At 37.7% G+C, this 22,622-nt stretch overlaps 1 pseudogene; it reads right to left on the reverse strand.

The window, feature by feature from the left end:
• Positions 1–1,708: 1,708 nt before the first annotated feature.
• Positions 1,709–21,662, reverse strand: LOC127667120 (UDP-glucuronosyltransferase 3A2-like; annotated as a pseudogene).
• Between the last annotated feature and the right edge of the window lie 960 nt (positions 21,663–22,622).

The raw sequence follows: 22,622 nt of genomic DNA on the forward strand, positions 1-22,622 counted from the left end.
TGGGGGATAGAGGCGAAGATATAGTGATGTTTAGCATCCAATAAAGCTCAAATTATTTATCTACTTGTTTGTGAAGTAAGATATGGGTATGACTGCTAGTCTGGGATGCACATCTCATCTGTGAAATGGAGTCAGCCAGATTAGGATGTTTGTTTATACCTGCAAGTATTCATACAGATACACTTTATAATGTCAACTGGTAGAAGAATCTTGTCAATGGGCAAAACATTACCCTCAATGTAAAGGCATCATGCACTCATCAGGTTCCTAGAGTAAAGGTCAATTTGTTCATGGTTTTGTGAAGAAATAAAACACCAGAGAGCAAGAATTTACCACAACTCTTTCAAACTCATGCATGAAGGCAGCAAAAGTGAAATTTTTAGAAATGAGCTCCAAAATAGAAAAGTCAAAAACTTGGACAGAGAGCAAGTTGGTGGTGATACTGGAGGGTTGTGGAGGAGGAAAGGTAATGGGGGAGCAATGTAATTGTATTATAATGTGAAACAGTGACCCTACTAACTCTGAGCTCAGACTGCTAATTATTTCAGTTCTAAGATGGTCCTTTTGGTGAGTAGTCTTTATCGAGGGGAGCCTGAGTGGTTTATTTTTTTCCTTTTTTTAAAATTTATTTTCTATATTCTTTGTTTACATTCTAAAAGCTTTCCTCTTTCCCAATTCCCCCCTCTCCATATGTCCCATAAGTCCTCTTCTCTCCATCCATTCTCTTATCTTCCCCCCCCGCCCCTTTTCTCTGTCCTGGTACTCCCCTACAATGCTGGATCAAGCCTTCCCAGGATTAGGGCCCTCTTCTTCCTTCTCCATGGGAATCATTTGATATGCTAATTGTATCTTCAGTATTCAGAGCTTCAGGGCTAATTAATATCCACTTGTCAATGATTGCATTCCATGTGTATTCTTTTGTGATTGCATTATCTTGCTTAGGATGATATTTTCCAGTTCCATCCATTTGCCTAAAAAATTCATGAATTCATTGTTTTTAATTGCTGAATAGTACTCCATTGTGTATATATACCACATTTCCTGTATCCATTCCTCCACTGAGGGATATCTTCTTTCCTTATTTTAATTTCTCATACATCAAGAAATAAACCTTCAATATCAGAGTTTATCCAAAATGGTTTCTCCCAAGCTTTCAATTATACTTGTACTTTAATTCTGATTGATTTCTCACCAGAAAAAAAACCTATTTCATTCACATGTTTCCATTGTCAGACAAAATAGTTTATATTATACCCTGCGAGTAGCTGGTCCTATCTAAGCAGGAACAGTACAATGGAGCAGAGCAGGCATCCTGAACTATAAGGAGAGGTCATGAGATAAGAAAAATATAGGAGAAAAACCAACTTATCAAATATGTCAGGGGTTTTATCCCAAATGATCAGAGAAATAAGAATTGAAGAACGAGACCTCACAAAGGAATGGAGCTGTCAGAACACCCCAAATGGGAGAAGGAGTGAAAGAAAGAAATGGCTGGGAAAGGAAGAATTTTACTAGAGCAGGGGGATCCAGACAATGAGGAGTCACCGAGAGGTCAGTGTATTATGTAAGTATTAGGTAAATGTCAGAAATACTGAGGACAACTGGAGGTCCACCAGCGGCTAGAAGAAACTGGAAGTTCCTAGTGTTGGTGGGGAAAAGCCTTTAAAAAGCCAGACTTCCCAATATCCTCCCCAGGTCAAACTTAACATTACGACTTCTTTTCCTTCCATGTCCAACCCAGGGACCTGAGCATGAAGCGCAGTACTTTCTTCAACAGCCACAAGGTGCCTAGAGTGAACCCCAACAGAAACAATAGGACATCCAGCATGTTCTGAACATGCCAAGGCTGCTCAAAGGCATGGGGCTTCAGATGTGCTCCTCCCCCAGTTTGCAGGATGTGGTCAACCCAGCCCACCAGACACTGGGTAGATGTCAAAGGGTGGGAGCACCTGATGGCTCTGGCAGCCATTGCTGCAGACTTGTACCTATGAGCAGATACAGAGAGAATGTGTTACCAATGTGCTGTGCAACATATCTGAGACCATATAATATATGCACATGGATACCTATGAGCCCACATGCATACACATATTCTTTTCAAGGACATACATAGGTCAGCATCAAACAAAATTGTTGGCATACCCTTGACTATATCTGAGTTACAACTAAACATTTAGGAAAATGCCAAAAATAAAAACTTTATACAGACAACGTTGAAGAAATGGTCCAGTGAAGAGCATCACAAGTCCTTAGGAGGGAAGATCAACCATATTAAGAATATGCAAAGGTCCTTGCTGTAGTTTGGAGGAGAATGACTCCCACAGGCTCATACATTTGAGTGCAATTTTCCAGTTGGTGGTCTGTTTAGAAAGCATTAAGAGCTATGACTTTGTTGAAGAAAGTTTGCCACAGGAGGTTTCCAAAGGCCCACAAGAGGCCCAGTCTTGCTCTCTTTCTGGCTCCTACCTGCAGGGCAGAACGTTAACTCTAGGCTACAGCCCCAGTGCCATGCCTGCCTGTGCCAATGTCCCTGCCATGATGGTGATAGATTAACCTCTGAAACTATATGCCAGCCCCCAATTAAATGGTTTATCTTATTCATTGCCTTGATCATAGTACCTCTTCACAATAGATTAGTAACTGAGACAATCCTCTTCTGATTCAATCAGAAGTCTGTAGGTAGCTCATAAATAAGCTGAAAGATACTGTGTAGATTAGAAATCATCACACCACGGTATGTAGAAACATACTCTGCACCTCACCTAAAAGTAGGATTAATACCAAAGGAAAGGCAGGGCCTTTAAGAATCACACTGGTGTTTTAACACACTCCACAAAAGTCTTATTTTTCACTGGAAGTCAGACTGCACAGGCTGTTAGGCCTGCATTTAGCCTAAGGGACCACAACCCAGAGAGCTGCATACCTCTTGTCTTCTATGACTTCCTTCATTGTGAGCTCAAGCGTCTCCGCCTTGAGTGTCGGTAGCTGAAGAGAAACACCAATGTTCTTTGCTTCTACTCGGACCATGTTTTCAGGTTGGTCACCAAAAACAGTAATCCCCACCATAGGTACTCAGTGCTGGATGGCCTCATTTATATTGTTCATGCCCCCATGGGTGACAAACAGATGGATGTTAGGATGAGCTATTGCAAAGGAGAAAGATGGTCTAAGATTTCAGCACAAAAAATTTGGATACTGGGTAAAACATCAGAGCCAAGAAATACCAGTAGAAACTCAAAATGCACTGCAAAGAATGCCATTTTCTTAAACCAGTGTGGCTTCCTAAGTGCATTACAAAGCACTTACTCCTTTTGGAACACAAGGAGCTCATTCCAGAAAGCTACAACTAGTCAAAATGAATGTAGCAGCTGATATTGGGGTTTCTGGTTCTGACTGATATACCTAACACATTTCCTACACTTAAGGTTCCAGACACATTCCAGATAAATGAATGGCAAGATCCTAAGACTCAAGGAGTCAGGAAGTCCTTGTAACTATGATAGGTAAATCACACCTGCAAAATCTCAATAACACAGCTTTCTAGCCTGAACAACAACAGCATCATTTGACATCCTAGTATACATGGAATGTCATGGACCCATCACTAGATAAAGGGTCAAGCAATGAACAGCTCCCTTCCCCCCAGGAATGAGCCTGATTGGTTTTATCCAATAGCAAATGGTCAGCACTAGAAACATACATGCAGGCAACACTGGCCAGACTCAGATGGTTGTATTTATTCATTTACTTATATGTATATGTAGCATAATAGCTAGAGAAGGCTCTGTGAATTGGGGAGGAGGTAGGTGAGGGGTGATTATGGACAGAGTAGATAAAAGAGGAGGGTTGGGAAAGATAATGCGATTGTATTTTAATTAAATTAAAAAATAGAAATTAAAAGGGGGATATTACAGAGTGCAAAGTTCACTTGACTCACCACACAAATTCTAACCTCGGTCCAGAATTTGACCTCTCTGGACTGAGAAGCCAGTGATAGCTACAGAGGAGAGGGACAAAACAGGCATGTCGCCTGTCCTTGCCCTCATCCTTTCTCTCTGTAAATGCTTTCTTTCCTTTTCTCATCCATCCTATCTCTTGTTTTGCACATCTGCTTTCTCATTAACTGTATCCTCTGTGTATTGCTTCCTCTATTTGTGGAAGCTTGCAGTATAGGCACAGTAGACTTTCACTTCTGTATTTACAGGTCTTGTTCATTGCTCCATGCTGAAGGCAAGCTAATATATTATTGATGGTTATAAAGAATTCATCTTGGACTGTATTTCACATGGAATCTATTCATGTTCCCTGGGAAGTAAGTCCTTCCCCTAACATGCAGCTGCATTTTTGCTGAAGAGCACCTTTGCCCAACATCCCCCAGGTAGTATTCAGCCATAATCTCATTTTGAAACTTTGATTCAGCTGGTGTGGCAGAGGCAAGTCTCCACATGACAGTACAGAAACAAAAACAAGTATTTGATAGAATTCTGCACTGAAACCATCTGGTCCCGTGCTTTTTTTTTTTTTTTTTGGTTGGAAGACTTTCTATGACCCCTTCTATTTCTTTAGGGGTTATGGGACTGTTTAGATAATCTATTTGGTCCTGATTTAATTTTGGTATTTGGTATCTGTCTAGGAAATTGTCCATTTCCTCCAGACTCTCCAGTTGTGTTGAGTATAGGCTTTTTCTGATGATTCTTTGAATTTCCTCAGTTTCTGTTATTATATCCCCCTTTTCATTTCTAATTTTGTTAATTTGGATACTTTCTCTGTGCCTTTTGGTTGGTCTGGCTAAGGGTTTATCTATCACTCTCTCTTGCCTAATGACTCAATGTCTCAATATTATTTCTGAGATTATTCAGGTTGACATGCAGGTAAATTCCTGTGTCCCCAAACCCTGAAAACTTCAATAAGAAGATTTGCATTTTCAACCTTTCACTTGTGTCTATATGTTTGCATTCATATTCATACTAAGCCTATGCCATGCAAGTAAGTATTCATACAGACAACACAAGCCTACAAGCAGGCTTGCAATTCACATGTCTAGGATCAGATTAAAATGACTGTATTCAGCTTAGATACCACTCAAGGAAGAAGTTTATTAGGAGACTTGAAATCTTTCCTGAGTTGAAAAAGAAACAGAAATTGCTGCTATATCCAGTCTGAAGCATAGTCTGATTCCCTAAGAACTCCAGATTGCTTCTTTCCTGCCTTTTGGAAACTAATCTTTATGATCAGCCTCTTTCTCTGCCCAAATCAATGCAGAGAGAGACACTGGGTAAGTCCACAAAACTCATAAATGCGAGTAAAATGGCAGATCTGGCCAATCCTTACCCAACAGGTCATTCTGGGGAATCCAGTCCACTATTTTGACATTTGGGGCCAATGTGACCTCTTTGGGCCAATGAGAGTCCTTACATGTCCATAGCACCCCTTGAGGGAGGCGAGCAAATGCACTGTTCATCTCCTTAATAACTTCCTTGGTCTGATGCATGGTTACTATGGAGCCCAGGGCCACAAGGACAAAACCTGAGTCTCCAAACCGAGTGACAAAATTCTCCAAGTCCTAGAAGAATCATAGAGGGAAGAAGGCAAATGAGGTGCTCTGTAAAATCCAAGGCAACATGACATGAAAGCAGGCTGGGTATTGAATAAACCCATGCTTCAGTTGCTCGAGTTCTGTATGATAAAATCCTTTCATAGGCCCTGTAGCTGTGTTGTATGTACTGTGTTCATGTGTTCATGCTTATGGTGTGTAACTTTATTAGGAGCTGTTTTATGAGATTTATCAACATATTCTCATATAAACTCCTATTTTTGGTTTTCATTATTTGATTGATTGATTGATTGGAGCAGATTTTTATATTATGTAGCCCTGACTGGCCTCAAACTCACAAATATCTACCCGCCTCTACCTCCCAAGTGCTGGGGTTAAAGATATGTGCTACCATGCCCAGCCTAACATATGTTTTTGAATACGTAAAAATGAGTGGGGCAACGTCTTGTATCTCACAAGATGTCCTTATCACATAATATGCCTGCAAAAGTTCAAGATCCTGAATGTCTAGCAATATTTATGAAATTTGGAGTTTGGACAGTTGAGGATGCCATTCTTTACTGAAATCTAACTACAGTATCAGAGCCATCACCTCTCCCATTGAAGGCTATGGGCAGAATGAAAATTTGAGAGTTTTCCATGCTGCCATAGAGATGTGTTTTGGATAATGCAGTGAGAATTCTTGACAACCAAAAGGAGTGATTGACCTTCCTGAGTATAAGTTGGAAATCTACAAATGTTGTTAGTGTCACAAGAATTATGAGCAGGATGGGGTAGATCTTGTCAAATATACCACTTGGCATATTTTACTTCAATATTCCATGGTATTTGGGTTTTACTGACTTGTTATATTTCATCACCTGTTTTACTATTTGAGGCCATGACATAAAAGTAGAAAGAGGAAAATATCTTCACAGCACTAACCAAGAGGGCTAACCTCAGAATGGTGTGCCATTGATGCATATCACCCACATTGTTGGGTTCTTATGAAAATGAAATTTGTACATTGCAAAGATATGCATGATGAAGTAAAAGCACACCATTAATTTAGTGTAGTTGTTATTTTACTGCTAGTCCTATGTGATTTCTGACCAGTAGATGGCTTCCTAGCTCCAGCGAGCTCTTGCTTTAACGTTTGGCAGGCTGGATTGCTTTTCACTCATTCTACAATGTCGTCGGCTGTAATACTGCCTCCCAGTCAGATATACTTTCTTTCTCAGAACTCATCACCTTTGAGTTTCTGCATCATCTGATCATTCTCCCCGGTCCTCCCAGCTCCCTTTGCCATGGTCTATTAATTCAGCTTTCTATGTCTATCAGTCTAGCTCAGTGTCCTTTCAATTTCGCTTTCTTTAGTTTGACATCTGTTCACATTCTATCCATAACTGATATATTTATCCCATATCTTTTTGGCAAAATCCTGTCTCATTGCTTCTCAAATCAAATGGGCGTTCTTTTAGGCTGATCTTCATCCTCTGAATGAGGATCCTAAAGGTTCCTCATCCTAACTCACATCCTAAAGGTTTGGGTGCCATGAACTCCTTATTTATTATCTAGCTATATGACCTAGTTGAATGGACAAATTAATAAATTAATTTATTAAATAAATAATATTTAGTTATTATTGTATTATAATATATTAATATAATATACAATATATAATTTATAATGTATAATGTATGATATATGATATATGATATATGACATATGACATATGATATATGATATGTGATATGTGATATGTGATATGTGATATGTGACATGTGACATGTGATATGTGATATATGATATAAATAATAGTATATATTATTATATTATATTATAATATTATTATAATATATTTATTTTTATATAACAGTATAATATATTATTAAATATTTATTTACTAAATTAATGTATTTAATAAATTTCCCCCTTGCAGAAACCAAGTAAGTACATTCTTATCAGAATAGATCTTCTCCTATATTTTATTTTATCTTCTCTGAAAATTTAAATGATTCATTCACTTCACTTTTCCAGATACAGAACCAAGTACTTGTTTTTGATTGTTTTATTTCTGCATTCTTATATACAAAGATGATTATTAATTTAAAATTCACTAAAACATTTACATATTTTCTTTTAAATATTTTTTAATTTATCTGTTTACTTATTCACTTTACATCCCATTCAATGCCCCACTTCCAGTCTCACTCTCTAACAATCCTTCTCCCATCCCCACCCCCTTCTCCTTTAAGCAGGTGGGAACCCCTGGGTATCCCCCCCACCCTGGCACTTCAAGTCTTTATGAAACTAGGTACTTCCTTTACCACTGAGGGACTGGCCAATTTTTAATGAAAGATTTTGGTTAATGATACAATCTACATTCTAGCTTCAGACTACTTGTTCTATTTGTTCATAACTTACTGTTTTATATATAATTTGCATTTATTAATTTGTTCATTCAACTAGGTCATATAATTAGATAATAAATATTGTTTGTAGACTTTATAATTCTTATTGTTTAATAATGTTCAAATTTTTGCCTCATGATTTAATTAATTTAACTATTTAATTTTTCAGTTATTTTCTTTTTAAATTGTCCAGTATAATATTTGTCAATTCAAACTACGTGAGCAGCTTTGGAAATTTACAATTGTCAGCCCGAGTACCAAGAGCTTTCATGGGCTAGAGATACCAAATAACAGACAAGAGTTCTTGGGGCCACTCCTGCGAAGTCTGCCCAGCTACATCCATTTTCAAAGAATTATCTGTTCATTCTTTAAGTCTTCCCAGTTATCGGTTATTGATCACCAGGACAGCTATCAATCAATAGCAGCTAGCATAGCCATCCCATCAAATTCAGGACTACAGGAGGCCAAAAAAAGCACAGACTTCATACCATATAAGTAGGTCTTCAACCGTGGAGTTGAGCAAGTTCTAGCATTGTAGTTTAAGATGTGGCCCTGGAGTGTGTCCCTGCTTTAGCCTAGTTCTGTCAGGGTCTCATCTGGCAGGTGACCATTTCAACCTATGACCTAGAGGTCTCTGCATGAGATCCAAACTGACAAATTAAAATAAAAATGTCAACTTTAAATGACGAGCTCCTACTAACCTTTTCAGAACTAGTGCATGGCAAAAGAATATTCACCCTATATCAGGGCCAAGCAAAGACTAATAATAGTATGTTTCCACAACCCCAATAAAATATTACTTACTTCAGATCTTTGGTTTCTCTACTACCAATGCAATGAAGGCCTCTATGTGAAATCCATACCAAGAGCTAAGGTTTAACTCACCAGTGGTATTGGCTTAACAGGCTTGTCCAGTAAACCTCCAACATAAATAGTATTAGGAAGCATGGGGTGAGCAAATTCCAAGGCAAAGTCAGAACTAAGAAGCCACAGCTCAGCTTTCTGTAAAAGGTGAGACAAAACTGGCTGAGAGCCTTCTTCAAAATGCTCTTGGATGGTGTTGTCGAACTGAGAATGTATTTTCTTTTGTCTCATGGAGAAACCAATACTCATCAGAAAATTCTTTACTCGGCCCCAGAAGTCCATTTAGTCTGTCAGGAGGGAACCAAATGTTGGAACATAAGACAAGGGGCTTGGGAGGCCAAAGTCTATACTGCTAGACAGTATAGGAATAAAAACTACTAATGGTTTTCCAATCTTCTCAGCAACCAGGAAAGAACAGAGATCCACTGCATCAAAATACAACAGGTCAAAGTTCTCGTTCCTTAAGGAATCCATGATGTCACCTCTGCTTAGCAAGTGACTGCATAGAGTCCCATAGTACTCATACAGCTTTGAGATGGCTTGGAATTCCTGTCTGGAATAGGAAAGTATAAGAAATATGGTAGGAGTTAATTTCACACTATTCTTTAGTATACACAAAGACAATACTTTAAGGAAATATGGCAACCAAATCACTCCACTTTGTTTATAATGATTATCTTCATATCCTCATATTTATGCCCCCTAAATTTTTTCCACTTCCTCCTATTTCATTTTCCCCACTTATTAAAAACCCCAATTACAATCAATGTAAACACAGTTCTCTCTGTTTGCTTTTACTGACATTTACAGTTTGACTTCTTCCTGTAATTGCAAATATGTGATTTTCTCTTTAAACCACATTTATATAAGTTCTCAAATGACTGTATTACTTCCCTGCCAATCTATATAACTTGGGACCATTTCTACACTGATGATAGTAACTGTTTTTAAGCCCTGTGCATCTTGCATTCTATCAATTACTTCACAGAAGGAACTTACATAATATTAGAAAAAAATTAAAATATCTCAGAAATAGGATTTTCTTCTTTGTATCCTAGAAATTAAACCATTAAATAAAAAACTACAAGACTCATTTACACTTTATTTTTATGTAAGAATGCATGCTGACATAATTATTCTTAGTTGATAATGCTGTAGTTCTGGACACACCCAGTCATGACTCTTCCAGGAACTCTGCTCTGAAACATTCTTCACATCATTCTCTGTATTTAAAAAACATCCTTTTCTATAAAACCAGAGAAATCGATGTTAAAATTCCTGCACAGAGAATGTAATAAAGTTCCTGATATACCCTGATATTAGATCCAAGATGGTATGAGAGAATGTGTATCTAAGCAGTGCTACCACCTGTATAGTTCAGCATCCCACAGCAAAAACCCTCACAAGGTCAGAACCCATAATCACCTAGATCTCTGCCTCTTATGCAGAGAACTTCAAGTCACAACATGGACTTGGTGGTTTAAGATCCTCACCCAGCTGGAGGTTGGCCATGTAGAGGTTTTAATCTTCAATAGATACAGTCTAATGAAAAGTATTTGGTGGCCTTTCTTAGGTGATTAAAATAGTTCTCAAGGGACCCTAAGTTACTTCTTCTTTTTTTTTTCTTTTTTTTTATTCGATATATTTTTTATTTACATTTCAAATGATTTCCCCTTTTTTAGCCCCCCACTCCCCGAAAGTCCCATAAGCCCCCTTCTCTCCCCCTGTCCTCCCACCCACCCCTCCCCACTTCCCCGTTCTGGTTTTGCCCTATACTTCTTCACTGAGTCTTTCTAGAACAAGGGGCCACTCCTCCTTTCTTCTTGTACCTCATTTGATGTATGGATTATGTTTGGGGTATTCCAGTTTTCTAGGTTAATATCCACTTATTAGTGAGTGCATACCATGAGTCACCTTTTGAGTCTGGGTTACCTCACTTAGTATGATGTTCTCTAGCTCCATCCATTTGCCTAAGAATTTCATGAATTCATTGTTTCTAATGGCTGAATAGTACTCCATTGTGTAGATATACCACATTTTTTGCATCCACTCTTCTGTTGAGGGATACCTGGGTTCTTTCCAGCATCTGGCAATTATAAATAGGGCTGCTATGAACATAGTAGAGCATGTATCCTTATTACATGGTGGGGAATCCTCTGGGTATATGCCCAGGAGTGGTATAGCAGGATCTTCTGGAAGTAAGGTGCCCAGTTTTCAGAGGAACCGCCAGACTGATTTCCAGAGTGGTTGTACCAATTTGCAACCCCACCAGCAGTGGAGGAGTGTTCCTCTTTCTCCACATCCTCTCCAACACCTGTTGTCTCCTGAATTTTTAATCTTAGCCATTCTGACTGGTGTAAGGTGAAATCTCAGGGTTGTTTTGATTTGCATTTCCCTAATGACTAATGAAGTTGAGCATTTTTTAAGATGCTTCTCCGCCATCCGAAGTTCTTCAGGTGAGAATTCCCTGTTTAACTCTGTACCCCATTTTTTAATAGGGTTGTTTGGTTTTCTGGAGTCTAACTTCTTAAGTTCTTTATATATATATTGGATATTAGCCCTCTATCTGATGTAGGATTGGTGAAGATCTTTTCCCAATTTGTTGGTTGCCGATTTGTCCTTTTGATGGTGTCCTTTGCCATACAGAAACTTTGTAATTTTATAAGGTCCCATTTGTTGCTGGTCAAAGGAAAAATCCACCAAGAAGAACTTTCAATTCTGAACATCTATGCGCCAAATGCAAAGGCACCCTCATTCGTAAAAGAAACTTTACTAAAGCTCAAAGCACACATTGCACCTAACACAATAATTGTGGGGGACTTCAACACTCCTCTTTCTTCAATGGACCGATCGGGAAAACAGAAACTAAACAGAGACACAGTAAAACTAATTGAAGCTTTGGACCAATTGGATTTGACTGATATTTATAGAGCATTTCACCTTAAAGCAAAAGAATATACCTTTTTCTCAGCACCTCATGGTACCTTCTCCAAAATCGACCATATAATTGGACACAAGTCAGACCTCAACAAATATAAGATGATCGAACTAATCCCATGCCTCCTATCAGATCACTATGGTGTAAGAGTGATTTTCAATAGCAACAAAAACAACAGAAAGCCCACATACACATGGAGGCTGAATAATACTCTACTCAATGACACCTTGACCAAAGAAGAAATAAAGAAATCAGAGACTTTTTAGAATTTAATAAAAATCAAGGCACAACATACCCAAATCTTTGGGACACAATGAAAGCAGTGCTAAGAGGTAAACGCATAGCCCTGAGTGCCTCCAAAAAGAAAATGGAGAGAGCATACACTAGCAGCTTAATGACACACCTGAAAGTCCTGGAACAAAAAGAAGCCAATTCACCCAGGAGGAGTAGAAGGCAGGAAATCATCAAACTCAGGGCTGAAATCAATCAATTGGAAACAAAGCGAACCGTACAAAGAATTAACGAATCCATGAGCTGGTTCTTTGAGAAAATCAACAAGATAGATAAACTCTTAGCCAGACTGACCAAAGGGCACAGAGAAAGTATCCAAATTAACAAACTTAGAAATGAAAAGGGAGATATAACAACGGAAACTGAGGAAATCCAAAAAATCATCAGATCCTACTACAAGAGCCTGTACTCAACACAACTGGAGAATCTGGTGGAAATGGACAATTTCCTTGACAGATACCAAATACCAAAATTAAATCAGGACCAAATAGATCATCTAAACAGTCCCATAACGCCTAAAGAAATAGAAGGAGTCATAGAAAGTCTTCCAACCAAAAAAAGCACAGGACCAGAAGGTTTCAATGCAGAATTCTATCAGACCTTCAAAGAAGAGTTAACACCAATACTCTTCAAACTATTCCACAAAATAGAAACAGAAGGAACACTACCCAATTCTTTCTATGAAGCCACAATTACGCTGATACCAAAGCCACACAAAGATCCAACAAAGAAAGAGAACTTCAGACCAATTTCCCTTATGAACATCGATGCAAAAATACTCAATAAAATTCTTGCCAACCGAATCCAAGAACACATCAAAACGATCATCCACCATGATCAAGTAGACTTTATCCCGGGAATGCAGGGTTGGTTTAATATACGGAAATCCATCAATGCAATCCACTACATAAACAAACTCAAAGAACAAAACCACATGGTCATTTCATTGGATGCTGAAAAAGCATTTGACAAAATTCAGCATCCTTTCATGCTTAAAGTCTTGGAAAGAACAGGAATTCAAGGCCCATACCTAAACATAGTAAAAGCAATATACAGCAACCCGGTAGCCAGCACCAAACTAAATGGAGAGAAACTTGAAGCAATCCCACTAAAATCAGGGACTAGACAGGGCTGCCCCCTCTCTCCTTATCTTTTCAATATTGTACTTGAGGTACTAGCTCGGGCAATTCGACAACATAAGGAGGTCAAAGGGATACAAATTGGAAAGGAAGAAGTCAAACTATCATTATTTGCAGATGACATGATAGTCTACCTAAGTGACCCAAAAAACTCCACTAGAGAACTCCTACAGCTGATAAACAACTTCAGCAAAGTGGCAGGTTATAAAATCAACACAAGCAAATCAGTGGCCTTCCTATACTCAAAGGATAAGCAGGCTGAGAAAGAAATTAGGGAAATGACCCCCTTCACAATAGCCACAAACAGTATAAAGTATCTTGGGGTGACTCTTACCAAACATGTGAAAGATCTTTACGACAAGAACTTCAAGACTCTGAAGAAGGAAATGGAAGAAGACCTCAAAAAATGGGAAAACCTCCCATGCTCATGGATCGCCAGAATCAATATAGTTAAAATGGCCATTTTGCCAAAAGCAATATACAGATTCAATGCAATACCCATCAAAATCCCAACTCAATTCTTCACAGAGTTAGAAAAAGCAATTAACAAATTCATCTGGAATAACAAAAAACCCAGGATAGCTAAAACTATTTTCAGCAACAAAAGAAAATCTGGGGTAATCAGTATCCCTGACCTCAAGCAATACTACAGAGCAATAGTGTGAAAAACTGCATGGTATTGGTACAGTGACAGGCAGGCAGATCAATGGAACAGGATTGAAGATCCAGAAATGAACCCACACACCTATGGCCACTTGATCCTCAACAAAGGGGCTGAAAACATCCAATGGAAAAAAGATAGCCTTTTCAACAAATGGTACTGGTTCAACTGGAGGTCAGCATGCAGAAGAATGCGAATTGATCCATCTCTATCGCCTTGTACTAAGCTCAAATCCAAATGGATCAAGGACCTCCACATAAAGCCAGACACTCTGAAGCTAATAGAAAAGAAACTGGGGAAGACCCTTGAGGACATTGGTACAGGGAGAAAATTTCTGAACAGAACACCTAAGTTACTTCTTGCGAAGTTCTTTTAAAACAACTCTAGCTCCTCAATGAGCACAAACATATGTCTCACCATGCTACTGTTCACCAACATTCTTACATGAATTCAGCTGATAGTGGTACCATTACCTTGAACTTCCTATACTACAGCCCAAATAAAAAATTATTTTCTTATAAAATCACCATTTTCAATTATTATACCTTTTTTCTCTGAAATAAAAAGTTAATCTCTATCTTGAATTCTTTGATATGCAATACATAAGAGTTGTCTTACAAGACATGAATTCTTGTAAGAAAGACACAGATTTAGCAGATCTCTCTTTCTAGAGACTTGTGTTCATTAACAGAGTAAAGACAACACAGATTGAAGGAGTGGTGAATAGATTTTTTTTCCACTCTACCCATGCGGCCCTGCATCAGGTTTTTATTCCTCCATTCTATTATTCATCCAAAAATTCACATGTCTATCATCCAATAATTATGCTTGAGCTGTTCTTTTATCCATCTATCCATCCACCCATCCAGTCAACCGTCTATTCATCCATCCATTCATCCATCTACCTGTCTACCCATCTATCCAACATACATCCTCCTAGTCACACACCTACTCATCCACCCATCCATCCATCATCCATCCATTCACCCACATGCCCACCCACCCACACATACATCTCTCCACCCACCCATTGATCTGTTCATCTACTCATTCATCCATCTACCCACTCATCCATCCATCCTTCTTCCCATCCATCCACTAATCCATCCATTCATCATCCATTCAAACATCCCTTTCTCTTGAACTCATTCATCTATTTTGTGTGCCTTTATTCAGATTGGCTTCAGAGACACATGTAGCCATGTTCATTAAAATAGAGGCAACTGCAGAATGCTCAGTTGCCCAATAATGTAGACTACTGTTTTGCCACTTAAAAAAAAATTATTTATTTATTTAATGTATGTGAATACATTGTCACTGTCTTCAGATGCACCAGAAGAGGGCATCAGATCCCCATTATAGATGTGGTTGCTGGGAACTGAACTCAGGACCTCCGGGAGAGCAATCAGTGCTCTCAGTAACAGTGTCATCTTTCCAGCCTGATTTGACACTTTTATTGTTATTCTTTTCTTTGTGTTTTTGATAAAAGGGTTTCTCTGTGTATCCTAGCTGTCCTGGAACTCATTTGTGTCCAGGGCAATATTCTACAGGAAACTAGAAGTGTGTTTATACACCTCTTATATGTGATGCTCTTTCTCCTAGTACAAGGATTCTCAATTTTGGGGATCAAAAATTATAAATGAGAGAGGTGTCACCGCTGGTTGCCTTAAGGATTCACTGGAAGTATTTTTGCTTTTTGTTCTGGATAACTAATTCTCCTTTAGAGGTCTTGTCACAGAAGAGGAATGCTACAACTAAAGATACAAAACAGGTGTGTAGGACTCAACGTCAATGTAACACCCTCGCTATCTTTTTCCTACCTATTCTCTGAACTAATGGTAAAGAAAATGTGCTGTTCTGATTAGAGTGATAATTCATGCACTCAATTCCCCCATACTCAATCCAATACTCAAGATGGTATTTGATTGTATCATATGTGGGTTTAAGGAAGAGAAATCCCAACTTAATATCTATGTACAATACATGCTCTATAATTAATGCCAATGGTTCAGACAATGCTTATTCTTCTAGAATAGTTGAAAAGTGCCCAACTCTTTAGGAAACAATTTTATGTAAAACACTTATATTTCAGGCAGTTCAATCCTAGTTGTTAACCCAAAGAAAACAAATTATGTGTTTATGCCAAAAGCATTATACAAACAAAACACTATACAATAAGCACTAAAGAATTACTATTAAACACAAGAATAAATTTTATAATAATGTGAATAATTAATAATAATAGAATAAATAGTGAGAAAAATAAAAAAGAATATAGCCTTTGGTATTATTTATATAAATGGTTCAATAAGAAAGCAGACACCTAGTAACGTATTAGCAACTAACCAGCAGTAACTATTCTCAAGAAGGATAGTCAAAACCAATGATTACAAAAGCTTAGGTGTGAACAAAATCTGTAATGGCAAATACATAGTCACATCTTAGTAATGTTTATGGGATTGAAGTCTATGTCCAACATTCTATATTCATACATTTTTTGTTTTGCTTTGTTTTTCTTTAGTTTTTCTTTTTTTTTATTTTCTATATTCTATGTTTACATTCCAAATGATTGTCCCTTTCCCAGTTCCCCCCTCCCCAGAAGTTCCCTAAGCCCTCTTGCCTCCATCCATTCTCCTATTAACCCCCTGGTATTTCTCTGTCCTGGTGCTCCCCTACAGTGCTGGAACAAGATTTTTCAGGATCCTGGACCTCTCCTTCTTTATTCTTTGGAGTCATTTGATATTGAATTGGGTCTTGGGTATTCAGGGTTTCTGAGTTAATATCCACTTATCAGTGATTGAATTCCATGAGTGTTCTTTTGAGTCTGGTTTACCTCACTTAGGATGATATTTTCCAGATCCAACCATTTACCTAAGAATTTCATAAATTCATTGTTTTTAATTGCTGATTAGTATTCGATTGTGTAAATATACCATATTTTCTGTATCCATTCCTCTATTCAGGGACATCTGGGTTCTTTCCAGCTTCTGGCTATTATAAATAGGGCTGCTATGAAAACAGTGGAGCATGTGTCCTTATTGGATGCTGGGGAATCCTCTGGGTATATGCCCAGGAGTGGTATAGCAGGGTCCTCCAGAAGTGTTATGCCCAGTTTTCTGAGGAACAGAAAACTGTTTTCTGAGTGGTTGTACCAACTTGCATTCCCACCAGCAGTGGAGGAGTGTTCCTCTTTCTCCACATCCTCGCCAACACCTACTGTCTCCTGTGCTTTTAATCTTAGCCATTCTAACTGGTGTAAGTTGAAATCTCAGGGTTGTTTTGATTTGCATTTCCCTAATAACTAGTGATGTTGAGCTCATAATATAATAGTAACACTTGAATGGCATTTAAAGAAAAGGAAAAAAACCATCAACTTGTGGCCAAGAGAATCTAAATGCTAGATATAATTCACATTTCAACTTCAAACAAAAAGCAAAAGGGATAGGAACTACTTTATAAAATTGGTTTTACACATTGTATACCAAAAAGTGGAGGAAGTTTATTATTTTGTTGAGCAATTTTTAAAAGAGTTTATGAAAGAGGAAAAATGTTCATCCTGAGTGGAGGATACTAAGTTAAAAAATCAAAGTGATAGCTGGAATTAACAAACCATAGAAGCATGGAGAGAAAACGTAGCCAAACAGGACATTTTTGAAATTTAGATAGAATGTTTAATTTTTACTTTCTTCTACAGTCAATGGTCTATGATTGAGAGTAACTTAGTACCAGCATTTGCAGCACAAGACTTAGCAAAATGGATTCACTAATTCAGAGAGTTTATATATGGTTTGTTAAAAAGCCTATAACATTGAGGAGTTTATTAAAGGCCACAGAAACCACCAAATTAAGGTGAATAGATACTACTGCTGAGAAATCAGATGCTTATAAAGGCAAATGCAAACAAAGAACACAGAAATATATTTGGCCAATGGTAGGTAACCCAACTCAAAGTGGATTTCGCATGCCCTGTAAGTATTTGAATATTAACAGGATCTGCAGTTGAACTTTCGGACTTATAATGACTCAAGGTACTTTCTACATAGATGTCTATTTTTAGATATGTTTTCAAAGTAACACTCACACTGAGAAACCTAGGAACTAAAGTCTCAAATTCTTCTTCCAACTCTGCTACTAACATTTAAGTTACTGGGGTCTTTGTGTATTTATCTAACCACAGAATTGTTTATTTTGATTTTAGATATGACACTCAATTAAAAAATTTTAACAACACCATGAATCATTGTTAAATAGGATATATTAAGATGATCATGATATAATCTTAGTGTAAAATTAAAAGGCATTTAGGATAGCTAACACTGAAGACCTTTGAAACAAATGTATGGAAATTTAATAATATAGAAGCTTCCTAAAATATATACTATGTATTTAGTAATAGAGTTTAAATAGAATTAGTCTAATGTACATGCCAATGCATCTCTCAGACATCATAGATTATCAAGTAAAAAGCCCAGTGCTTTTTAATGTGTATGGGTAAGTTTTGCTTTTGTTTTTGTTTTTGTTTTTGAGTTGTTGGTTAGCGGGATCTCATAGACTCCCAAACAATGCAACCTATTGCTATTGCTCTTGGTAACTCTCCAGAAATTTGTGCTAGGACTCAATTGCTTTCATCGTGATAAATGTTCAGTGTATGGTCCCAGGAAAAAAAATTTATTCAACAACCCTACAAAGATATAAAATCTTTAAGTTGCAATAGTGACCTAGTGAGATGTGCCAAGTGGTGCAATTATGCTATAAATTTTATTGGAATACCCAGACCCAGCCACTTTCTGATTGGATATAAGACCTATTCCAATAAATGGAACTGGTACTGTTTGCTGCATCAAAAACTCAGGACTAGCTAGGTTATAGATTTTTATGTAAGAACAAAATATTATTATTTGGTTAAATCTACAAAATATTAAACTGACCTTAATTTCTTGTCTTTATACTCATAGAATAGTAGATTTCTCCACCTTCATTAAAGAAGCTTCATTTTGCAGTACATAGCAAGTAATGCACAACTTTATAACACACAATATAAAGAGACTGGAATGCTCTGTTATAAATGTAACATTTGTGTCAAGTACACATGAACACACAAACACATGCACAGGCACAGACAGGGTCATGAAAGAAAGGACTATAAAAGATTATAAGAACCATAAGAATTAAACTTATGTAATGAAACAGTAATTTCTCCACATAACATGGCTGTTGCTGCAAGCAAAAGTCATAGTGGATATGATTGTCTGCCCAAGACCTTCAGAAGATCAAGCCAGCTAAAATTCCAGTGTGGACAGAACATGGACCCCCAAAGCTCCACCCAAAGTTGACAAAGCTATTGTCAGTTGATGGCTGCTTGTTGGAGGAGAGAAACGTTTCTTCAGGGATGTGCTTTCTGAAAGTCTACCAATATTCTACATATGTTTCTCCGCCTGTGTACAAAGAGACAACATTAACTGAATTCTGTGGATGAAGAAGAACAGGAGGAGGAGGAGGAAGAGGAAGAAGAGGAAGAAGAGGAAGAAGAAGAGGAGGAGGACAAGGAGGATGAGGAGAAGGAGGACAAGGATGAGGATGAGGATGAAGAGGAGGACAAGGAGGAAGAGGAGGAATAACAACAGACCAGGGAGCCGGAAGACTCCACAACCTTTTGTGCACAGCCTGCCAGGAGAAAGTGATCTCCCAGCAGCACTTCCACTTCTGAGTGCAGAGGTGAGATCTCTACCTTCTCTCTGAAGGGGAATAGCTAGGAGCACACGGGGTATAAGATCAGTGGATGAGCTGGGACAGAAGTCTTCCCACTGCTATTTGCACCAGGGAGCCCAGAAACTCCACAGCTTTCTGTGCATAGCCTGCCAGGAGAGAGTGATCTCCAAGCAGTGCTTTCGCTTCTGAGCTCAGAGGAGTTAAGACACAGTCTTACAGGCCCACAGGAGGAACAAACTCTAGCCAGAGACAATAATACCAACTAGCACCAGAGATAACCAGATAGAGAAAGGAAAGCACAAGAACCCTACCAACAGTTACCAAGGCCACATGGCAACATCAGCACCCAGTTCTCCCACCACAGCAAGTCCCGGATACCCCAACACACTGGAAAAGCAAGAGATGGATTTAAAATCATATCTCATGATGCTGATAGAGGCCTTCAAGAAGGACTTAAATAACTCCATTAAAGAAATACAGGAGAACACTGATCATCAGGTAAAAGCCCTTAAAGAGGAAACACAAAAATCCCTTAAAGAAATACAGGAGATCATGGATCAACAGGCAGAAGCCTTTAAAGAAGAAACACAAAAATCACTTATAGAATTACAGGAAAACACAAACAATCAAGTGAAGGAACTGAACAAAACCATCCAGGATCTAAAAGCAGAAGTAGAAACAAGAAATCACAAAGTGAGACATCTCTGGAGATAGAAATCCTTGGAATGAATTCAGGAGTCATAGATGCAAGCATCAACAAAAGAATACAAGAGATGGAAGAAAGAACCTCAAGTGCTGGAGATATCATAGAAACCATTGACTCAACAGTCAAAGAAAATGCAAAATGCATAAAGCTGGTAACCCAAAACATACAGGAACTCCAGGACACAATGAGAAGATCAAACCTAAGGATTATAGGTATAGACAAGAGTGAAGATTTCCAAATTAAAGGGCCAGTAAATATCTTCAACAAAATTATAGAAGAAAATGTCCCTAACCTCGAGAAAGAGATGCCCATGAACATACAAGAAGCCTTCCAAACTCCAAACAGAGTTCTGGACCACAACAGAACCTCCTCCCAGCATATAATAATCAAAACATCAAATTCACTAAGCAAAGAAAGAATATTAAAAGCAGTAAGGAAAAAAGGGCAAGTAACCTATGAAGGCAGACCTATCAGAAATATACCAGACTTTTCTGCTACACCACTTCCAGTTGATCCTGTGGAAAAGTTTCACCAGTGGAGGCATTAAACTCCATGGGGAGGAAGTCTCCTGGAACTGGTTGTGGACCTCTTTAGCCAGAGATAGTTTTGAGCTGTAGTTCTCTTGGCAGCTTACCTACTCTGGTTTTCCCCTATTCTATCTCTACATTCATGAGATGTTCCTGATAGCCTGGGCCGAGAGTATGCAAGCAAGAAAGTTGAATGAAAGTTCATTCTTTGAAATATAGTCACTGGCCATGACCTCTTTCTTGGAAGTTCAACGCTTTGCTTCATAATTGCTTCGTAATCAGTTATATAACTACAACAAACTGCATTGATGAAATAACCTCCCAACAATACATGAATGGCTATGTGTGTAGATGAGGTTGGTTCTAACATTGTGGTATGGAAAGCATTGAGTACAGTTTTAAAGTGAATCTTGGGGAACTTTGAAGAGACAGAAGTTAGAGGTTACATAAGGATTACTCATGAACATTCCTTAGAGTAAACAGGACCTAGGGGACATAGCTAAGTGTTCCTGAGAACTTCTGAACTCATGAAAGTTTACTATTAACTACAGGTGCTTTTACATGAATTTATTCTGATCTAGGAATGAGATGCTTCGTACGTGAACTTCCTAATTCATACCTGATTGATTTTGTATCTTCTTCTGCCAAATGCTTATGAAAATTGTTCTTTGTAATTGCTTCACTGAATACATTTTTTTCAGAATTTTAATGCCAATTTTGTATGTATAAAAGTCCCTGCTTGAGAGATGCAAAAATGCATTCAGATTCAAACTGCCTCAGTGTTTGTTTCTGTTTGTCACTCACCGCTTGCCAACCCGTACCTCTCTCCTGATATCCAAAGTCCCCCCTTGGTGAATCCCCATGGACTGGGTGGGTCCATGGCACTTTTCACCAGAGATGATGAAAGCTAGAAGACCCTGGGAAGATCTCCTACAGACCCTAAGAGAACATAATTGCCAGCCTAGACTACTATACCCAGCAAAACTCTCAATCATCATAGATGGAGAAACCAAGATATTCCATGATAAAACCAAATTTATACAATATCTGTCCACAAATCCAGCCCTACAAAGGATAATAGATGGGAAATTCCAACACAAGGAGGGAAACTACACCTTAGAAAAAGCAAGAAAGTAATATTCTTCCAACAAACCCAAAAGAAGATACCCACACAAACATAAAAATAACATCAAAAATAACAGGAGGCAATCACTATTCCTTAATATGTCTTAACAACAATGGACTCAACGCCTCAATAAAAAGATATAGACTAACAGAAATATTTCTCATGTAAATCTTTAATTTTATTAGAAAATGTTTATAATTCCCCTTTTAATTAATATAGTAATGTTTTTGTGTCTACCATTTTATCTGCATTATTTTTCATGATAATCTTCAATGTTAATGTCTTTCTATGTATTTCCTCTAATTTATCAGAAATGTTTTCAATATAAAACTTTGATTTTATCACAAATGTTTCTAACTCCACCTTCAATTAATTTAGAAAGACTTTTTATATGTACCATTTTATATGTAAAATTTTCTGTGAAATAGTCAATTTTAATCTGTTTGTCTATATATTTCTTGAATTTTATCATAAATGTTTTCCATGTAAATCCTCAATTTTATCTGAAAATGTTTATAATTCCACCTTCAATCAACTTAGAATTATCTTTATGCCTATCATTTTATCTGTATAGTTTCCATGATAATCTTTAATTTTAACATGTTTTTTCTACATATTTCTTCAATTTCATCAGAAATATTTTCCACGTAAATCTTCAAGTTTATCAGAAAATATTTATAATTCCACTTCCAATCAATTTAGGAATACTTTTAT

The sequence above is a fragment of the Apodemus sylvaticus genome, chromosome 16 (genome assembly GCF_947179515.1).
Source record: "Apodemus sylvaticus chromosome 16, mApoSyl1.1, whole genome shotgun sequence".
In the NCBI taxonomy this organism is placed as follows: domain Eukaryota; kingdom Metazoa; phylum Chordata; class Mammalia; order Rodentia; family Muridae; genus Apodemus; species Apodemus sylvaticus.